This window comes from Arvicanthis niloticus, chromosome 23 (genome assembly GCF_011762505.2).
Source record: "Arvicanthis niloticus isolate mArvNil1 chromosome 23, mArvNil1.pat.X, whole genome shotgun sequence".
Classification (NCBI taxonomy): Eukaryota; Metazoa; Chordata; class Mammalia; order Rodentia; family Muridae; genus Arvicanthis; species Arvicanthis niloticus.
The window spans coordinates 3,935,756-3,943,125 of NC_133430.1; the positions used below are offsets into that span (position 1 = coordinate 3,935,756).

General features: G+C 44.2%; 1 pseudogene; it reads left to right on the plus strand.

The window, feature by feature from the left end:
- The first annotated feature begins 5,054 nt into the window (after positions 1–5,054).
- On the plus strand, positions 5,055–6,850 carry LOC143437157 (R3H domain-containing protein 2 pseudogene; annotated as a pseudogene).
- Positions 6,851–7,370: the final 520 nt, after the last annotated feature.

Sequence of the window (7,370 nt, forward strand, 5' to 3'; positions counted from 1 at the left end):
CTTCAAAGCTCCAGAAAGCGCTTGTGCTACAAGGTGGAATTGGGGTTAAGGCTGAATGCAAGTGAGAAACACTTTCTTCCTATGTAAGAAATTTTCTGTGCTCTGATGATGATGATAGCAGCTGATCCAACCCACAATTTATGTTTAAAATTTTTAATGGATTTTTTTTTTTTGATTTTTTGACACAGGGTTTCTCTGTGTTAAGCCTGGCTGTCCTGAAACTCTCTGTAGACCAGGATGTCCTTGAACTCAGAAATCCATCTACCTCTGCCTCCCAAGTACTGGGATTAAAGGTGTGCACCACCACTGCCAGGCTAGATTTTTTTTTATTGGATATTTTACTTATTTCATTTCAGATTGTTATGCCCTTTCCCACTGCTCATCCCCCACACCCACCAGGAACTTTCTAATTTGTCCCCACTTCTGCTGCTTCTATGATGGTGTGCCCCCACCCATCCATCCACTCACCCCTTCCTGCCCTCAAATTCCCCCAAACTGGGGCACCCCACAATCATAGGACCAAAGACCTCCTCTCCCACCAATGCCTGACAAGGCCAGCCTTCACTGCTTATACAGCTAGAGCCATTATTGCTCTCTCCAGTGGGGCTGCAAATTCCTAAGGCTTTTTCAGTCTTTACCTCCTCCATTGGGGAACTCATGATCAGTTCAATGGTTAGCTGTGAGCATCCACCTTCAGTCAGGCTCTGGATGAACTGTAGGGAGACAGCTATATCAGGCTCCTGTCAGCATCCACTTTCTGGCATTGACAACAGTGTCTTTGTTGACTGCACATGGGATGAATCCTGAAGAAGGGCATCTCCAGTGGTCCCTCTTCTAGTCTCTGCTCCACAGTTAGTCTCTGTATTTGCTCCCTTGAGTACTTTGTTACTCCTAAGAAGGACCGAAGCACTCATACTTTGGTCTTCCTTCTTCTTGAGTTTCATGTGGTCTGTGAGTTGTATCTTGGGTATTGTGAGCTCTGGGGCTAATATCCACTAATGAGTGCATACCATGTGTGTTCTTTAGTAATTGGGTTACCTCACTCTGGATAATACTTTCTAGTTCTATCCAGTTTGCCTAAACATTTTATGAATTTATTGTTTTTAATAGCTGAGTAGTACTCCATTGTGTAAATGTACCATATTTTCTGTATCCATTCCTCTGTTGAAGGATATCTGGGTTCTTTCTAGCTTCTGGCTATTATAAATAAGGCTGCTATGAACATAGTGGTGCATGTGTCCTTGTTATATGTTGGAGCATCCTTTGGGAATATTCCTAGGAGTGGCATAACTTTTACCATGAAGGGATATTGAATTTTGTCAAATGTGTTCTCAGCATCTAGGGAGATGATCATGTTTTTTTTTTTTTTTTTTTTTTAGTTTGTTTATATAGTGGATTACATTGATGGGTTTTCATATATTGAACCATCCCTGCATTCCTGGGATTAAAGCCTACTTGATCCTGATGGATGATTGTTTTGATGTGTTCTTGGAGTAGGTTTCTGAGAATTTTATTGAGTATTTTTGCCTTGATATTCATAAGGGAGAATGGTCTGAAGTTTTCTTTTTTTGTTGTGTATTTGTGTGGTTTATGTATGAGCATAATTGTGGCTTCCTAGAACAAATTGGGTAGTGTTTCTTCTATTTCTATTTTGTGTATTAGTTTGAAGAGAATTGGTATTAGGTATTCCTTGAAGGTCTGATAAAATCCTGCACTAAAACCATCTGGTCCTTGTTGGGGGCCGACTTTTACCAGAAAGCAGCTATCAGCTTGTCAGTCATCTTGAGCCATATACCCTGACATGAGACTTGGATTACAATAGCCTACAACAGCTGAGCACACTCCGATAATCTTGGTTTAGATACCTTGGGTATGTTAGATTAAATGTGTGTGAGATTAAAGGTGTGTAACTGAAGAGTTTGATTTAGAAGTGTAGAGATCAGATTCAGAGACAAGACCTAAGGGCATGATTAAAGGTGTGACCAAAAGGCATGGCTTAGAAGTGAGACATATAAAAGACAGAGAATCAGACACTTAGAGGATGAGAGACTGAAGAATAAATGGGATTGAATCACGCTCTGTCGGGTCTCCCTCCATACTTTCTCTCTTGCTGAACCCCGACCTGCAGACTGGAGTGGCAGCCTGTGCCTCCATATTTTGCTTGGGCTGCAACATTTTTTGTCGCCTGAAGGTAGGGCTAGTGTGGTTCTCAACAGGTCCTGGGCTTTTTTTGGTGGGGAGACTTTAATGAATGCTGCTATTTCTTTAGGGTTTATGGGTCTGTTGAGGTGGTTTATCTGCTCGTGATGTAACTTTTGTACTTGCTATCTCTAGAAAACTGTCCATTTTGTCCAGATTTTCCAGTTTTGTTTGTGGGGAGCCAACAGAAGGTGGCTATCATCCTTTCAGCCATCTTGAGCCATATACCCTGGCAAGAGACTTGATTACAATAGCCTACAACAGCTGAGCACACTCTGATAACATTTTGTTTTAGATACCCAGGATCTTCCCTTGGGTGTGTGAGACTTAAAGGTGTGATTTAGAGGCCAGACTTAAAGGCGGGACTTAGATCAGATTTAGAGATAAGACCTAAGGGTGTGACTTAAGGGAGTGACTTAAGGGCATGGCTTAGAAGCCAGACATATAAAAAAAGGAGAGAGCCACTTAGTTATTAGGCATTAGGTAGAAGACACTTGGACTGGAGAACTCGGAAGAACTAGGTAGTAGGAATTAGGCATTGGACATTAGACACTTGGAAGAGGAGCACTTGAGACTTGGAGCTGGAAGAATTATAAGGTATTAGGCAAAGAGAATTAGACATTAGGAACTTAGCACTTGGAAGAAGAAATTTGGAATTTGGAGGCAGTAGAGACTAGGATCTAGGGACTAGGAACTCAAGATTTTGGACTTAGACTAGGTAGAGAGACTGAAGAATAAACAACATTGAATCACACTCTGTCTTGTCTCCATTCTTCTGAGTCCATCCTCACCCTCTCTCTTGCTGAACCCAGACCCACAGACAAGAGCAGCTTGAGGCAGTGCAGGCTCCAGCAATTTAGCCCCCAAGTGTTTTGGCAGTGCGGGTTCCATCATTGACAGAACCGTCTGAGACATTTTGGCCCCCAAATGTGGGGTAGTGCAGTCCCAACATTTCTGGCCCTGGAAGCATGGGGCAACTCGGGACCCAAATGTTCTCCATGTATAGTAATTGAGAGTTTTGCTATGTATAGTAGCCTGGGCTACTATATACATATATACTATATGTACATATATACTATGTTCTCCTAGGGTCTGTATGACATCAGTCCAGGATATTCTGGCTTTTATACTCTCTGAGAATTCTGGTGTAATTTTTATAGGTCTGCTATTATATGTTACTTGGCTATTTTTCTTGCTGCTTTTAATATTCTTCCTTTGTTTTTAGCATTTGGTGTTTTCATTATTATGTGATGGGAGGAATTTTTCTGGTCCAGTCTATTTGGAGTTCTGAAGGCTTTTTGCATGTTCATGGGCATCTCTTTAAGTTAGGGAAGTTTTCTTCCCATATATTTTTGAAGATATCTACTGGCCTTTTAATTTGGGAATCTTTGCTCTCTTCTACACCTATTAATCTTTGCTTTGGTCTTCTCATTGTGTCCTTGTATTTTTTTTTTTTGGATGTTCTTGCTTAGGAGCCTTTTGTACTTTTCATTTTCTTTGGCTCTTCCGTCAATGTCTTCTATGGCATTTTCTGCACCTCAGATTCTCTCTTTTCTCTTTCATTCTGTGGTGATGTTTGTGTCTATGACCCATTATCTCCTTCCTAGGTTTTGTATTTCCAGGATAGTTTCCCTTTGTGATTTCTTTATTTCTACTTTCATTTTTAGATCCTGAGTGGTTCTTGCCCATTTCTTCAACTGTTTTGTTGTGGTTTCTGTAATTCTTTAAGGGATTTTGATGTTTCCTCTTTAGGGCTTCTACCTGTTTTCCTGAGTTTGCCTATATTTCTTTAAGGGAGTTATTTATGTCCTTCTTAAAGTCCTCTATCATCATCATAAGAAATGCTTTTATATCTGAGTCTTGCTTTTCTGGTGTGATGGGGTATCCAGTACTTGCTGTGTTTGAACTGGGTTCTGATGATCCCAGTAACTTTGGTTTCTGTTGCTTACATTCTTGCCCTTGCCTTTTTCCATCTGGTTATCTCTAGTACTCCCTGTACTCAAGGTCTCTGACTGGAGCCTGTCTCTCCTGTTTTCTTGCTTGTGTCAGAACTCCTCAGAGTCCAGCTGTCTTTGTGACCCTGCATGTCAGAGCTCCTTGGAGTGAGGCTACCTCTGGGATCCTGTAATCTTATGATCCTGGGTGTGATAAAGCTCCTGGATTCTAGCTTCCTCTGTGACCTTGGGTGTGTTAGAGCTCTGAGGAGTCTAGCTTTCTCTTGGGGAATGGTTGCAGAGGTAGCGCCCAATGTCTGCTCAGTGCGCTGTCTCAGATTAGAAGGAATTCATGCCAATGGATCAGGGTAGGTTGTCTTCATGGGAGCAAACCAGCTAGGAGTCAACTGCTCTGGGTGCAGTGGCTCTTCAAATGCTTTGAGTGAAGCAGATACTCTGGTATGTGTCAACTGCTCTGATTGCAGGAGATCCTCTGGTATGGGTCAGAATATGGTGTCTTCCCGGGAGCAGACCAGCTATCATTCTGCCCATGCAGGAAGGACCAGGGTGAGGGGGCAGAAGGGTAGCGGTATTCAGGATGGTGGGTTTTGGTGGCTGATGGGTCCCTAGTATGCCACTGCTGGTCTCCCAGCTGCAGCTCTGGGACTTTGGGTTATGGTGGTGAGTGGAGGTTCTAACCAACTTCTCTGAGTGCAGTAGATCCTCTGGGATAGGTCTGAATATGGTAACTTCCTGAAAGCAAATCAGCTATGAGTCTTCCCAACAGGATGGACAGATGGGTGGGGGTGGGGCTAAAGTTTAAATCTAAACTTGACTCTACCAAGGTAGTTCCTTGTCTAATTGGCATATTTCTCTTCTCTACAAAAAAACTGAACCCATGACAATAGACAGCAAGACCAAACCTCAACAAGATTGACCTGCCTCTGCCTCCCAGTGCTGGGATTGAAGGCGTGTGCATAGAAATCCACAGAAGCTGCTGTACCCTGAACATGTCTAACAGTAACACTACTCAGGAAATAATGAAAGAATCAGAAATAAAACTGACAGAAGAATCTGTAAACGAAAGTAAATTTATATCCAAAACTCCAAGTAAGGAAGAAGTAGAGAAGGAGGGTGATGAGAACAGTCTTCCTCAGAAGACACAGATACAGACATCCAATCATGGCCATGCCAGGAAAAGAGCCAAGTCTAATTCCAAGCTGGAGCTGACGTGCAGTCTGTCAGTGTGTAAAGAACCCTCCACTCCATTTGTCGATGGGCCACTAGGCAACGAGGTCATAATTCAACTGCAGATCAGCTGCCCCTCTGACAAGGAGGAAGAAAAGTCCACAAAAGATGTCTCTAAAAAGGAAGGTAAGAACAAAAGTAAGAAAAAGGTCCTGAGGAAGATGCTACCCAGTAACTCCAGCCAAGACCATACTGACTCCACTGGAATAGATCTACGTGAATTTCTTGTAAGTACATTTAAAAAGAACCCAAGGGATAGAAAGGTGCTGCTAAAGTTAGAGCAAGAGATTCTGGACTTCATCAATGACAACAATAACCAGTTCAAGAAGTTCCCTCAGATGACCTTATATCACCGGATGCTATTACACCGGGTAGCTGACTATTTTGGGATGGATTACAGTGTTGATGAAACTGGGAAAGGTGTCATCATCCACAAAACCAGCAGCACGAGGATCCCTGAACAGAGGTTCTCAGAACATATAAAAGATGAGAAGAACACAGAATTTCAACAGAGATTCATTCTCAAGAGAGATGGTGCCAGTATGGAGCAAGATGTTAAGCAGATGAGAGTTCCATTGCAGGATAGAAGGAGGAGCAAGTCAATAGAAGAGAGAGAGAAGGAATATCAAAGGGTCAGAGAGAGAATAGTTGCCCAAGAGACCAGCCAGAATGAACATCTAAATGATATCCAGGGAAAACGAGAAGGGCTGAGCTGTACCTCAAGCAGCCTACAGGGCAGCCCAGCCAGGAAACTCAAACTCCTTGGGTCACGGCCTTGGAGTAGCAGTGACTCAGATGGCTCTGCCAGAAGTAGGGGACCGAATTTCACCAAAGCCAGCAACTTCAGTGGAATCTCCATCCTCACCGAAGGTGACAGCATTGGCAGCAGTAAAGGCAGCAGTGTAGGCAGGCTCTCCAGGCCATGCATGGCACTAGGTGCACCAGAAGTGTGCAACCATGTCACCTTACCCCAGTCTGTCCAGGGCCTTCTTCCTTGTACTGCCCAGCAGCAGCTGCAACAGCAGCAGCAGGAGGAGAGTCAGTGGTGGCAGCAGCAGCAGCAGCAGCAGGAGAGGCAGTGTTGGCAGCAGCAGCAGCAACAAGAACAAGTTTTCAATCTCCTACCCACTCCTCAACAACAGCCACCCTTGAATAATCACCTGACTTCACAGGCAGAAGATCTCAGCAACTGCTTTGGACAAATGAACCTTAGCCACCAAGGTTCTACTGAAGCAGCTGACCCATCCTCAGTTTTGTTCCAGGCCCCACTTTTCTTCTTACATCCGCAGCAAGCCAGCTTCATCATGGCTTCTGAAGGACAGCCCTTTCCTACTTCCAACTACTCCATTTCTAGCCATGCTCCACCTACCCAGCAAGTCCTGCCACCCCAAGGCTACATGCAGTCCCCTCAACAGATCCAGGATTCTTACTATCCTCCTGGACAGTGGGCAGTGACTCACAAAATGTGACTCAGCTGCCTTCCCAGCAGCCCATGCTGCTACCTTCCAACCAGTGTGTGAAATTAGGCCTTCCAGCCAGAGGAACGCATGTATGGTACAACATGGTCTAATCAGCAAATCGGAACAGTATGAGCCCTGGCCCTGAGCAGTACTAAATACCTCAGTCTCCCTCTACCTGTAGCCCACCACAGATGCCACAACAGTACTCAGGAGTGTTACCTTCAGAACCAGGTGTGGTGGTCATGCAACTGAATTCCCTAACGGACCCCAGTCCCTCCAGAATCCATCCATGGTCCAGTGGAGTCACTGAAAATACTACAGTGTAGAGCAGCATGGTCAGAAGCCTGGAGACCTGCACAGTCCCTATGGTAACCCCCAGGCCAATGCACATAATGGAAGCAGGCCCTTCACATCTTCTACCCATGGAGAAGAGAGAGATGAAAGAAACACAAAGGTCGTCAGTGAGTTGGGGACCTGCCACATTGTAAAGTGACAGTGGATCTGTGCAGAAATTGGGCTCTTAAAACTG